Raw genomic sequence first — 1,331 nt, 5'->3', positions numbered from 1 at the left:
GGTTCTGGTTCTCCGTGAAGAGATGCTAAAATAAGACAGATGCTGTAGAAGGAAGGTTGAGGGGAAAAAGGAGAAGCCCATCTCAAAGGCTCTGGATTCACCGACTGGTGATTTGTTTTGCACATTTAGGTTCAGATGTCCAAAGTATGACCTTTTAATTTGATGGAGCTTTAAGATTTAAACCAACAGTGATGTTCTGAACCAACCGTGAAACATTTGTTTTACATTTGTATCCATTATTGTGAGACGCTACTTTGTTGAACTTATTTTCTTTTCTGTTCTCTTTTAGCTGAGGCATGTTTTAGGTTAGAATCTGTAATTACATTGAAAATATGCTTCCTGTTGTTTCATGACATGCTTTATTTAATAAGATGAATAAATAAACATTAAAGGAAACAAAAAATGCTTCACAGGTATGTGCTTTGTCTATCTTGTACTGTTTATCTTGCACTGGATCATTGGGCTAACAGATTTAGCAGAAATCATCAGACATATTCCTCCGTCTCGGGTGACAAGATGTCACCAAAACCATCCATCCATCTATTTTCTGTCCAACTTATTCCAGCTGGGGTGGCAAGGGGTGCTGGTGTCCATCTCCAGCTGTCTGCAGGTGAGAGGCGGGGTCCATCCTGGACAGGTCTCCAGTCCATCTCAGGACAACACAGAGACAAACAACCATTTACGCACGCACTCACACCTAAGGAGAATTTAGAGAAGCCAATTAACCTAAGAGTCATGTTTTGGACTGTGGGAGGAGACCGGAGTACTCAGGGAGAACATGCAAACTCCATGCAGAAAGACCCTGGGCCAGGAATCGAACCCAAAACCATCTTGCTGCAAAGCAGTGGTGCTACCCACTGCACCACTGAGCAGCAACAAAACCAGCTGAGACATGATCTATCTAAAGTCTAGTTTGACCTAAAGGAAGGTGACGGAAACCATCTGCTGAGGTTGCTTTGAAAGGTATCCTACATGACGCCCACACCAACTCACCAAGGTACACGGTTGATTTACTGAGAGCTGTGGGGAAATCTGTTTGGCAGTCTGGGAATGTGAATCTAATTTGCAAACAGACCCAAGAAGTGAAATAAAGAAGACAAATGAAAACGGTACAAACCCAGATATTGACAAGTACTCCCAGTTCCCCAGTGATAATGGTTAAAATGGAAACAAGCAAATTTGGCCCATTAAATATTCCTAAAATGCTTTTCTGTACTTAATAAAAGCAAACAAAGACAAGACACAAGATCGTGCTACAAGGGACAGTAGAGATTGTAATTCAATCAGTTTATTTATATAGCGCCAAAAAAAAGTTATTTCAATGCACTTTC

The sequence above is a fragment of the Cyprinodon variegatus genome, unplaced genomic scaffold, assembly GCF_000732505.1.
Source record: "Cyprinodon variegatus isolate N-32 unplaced genomic scaffold, C_variegatus-1.0 Scaffold424, whole genome shotgun sequence".
In the NCBI taxonomy this organism is placed as follows: Eukaryota; Metazoa; Chordata; class Actinopteri; order Cyprinodontiformes; family Cyprinodontidae; genus Cyprinodon; species Cyprinodon variegatus.
The sequence above is the reverse complement of the archived record's forward strand: the minus strand, read 5'-3'. Positions refer to the sequence as shown.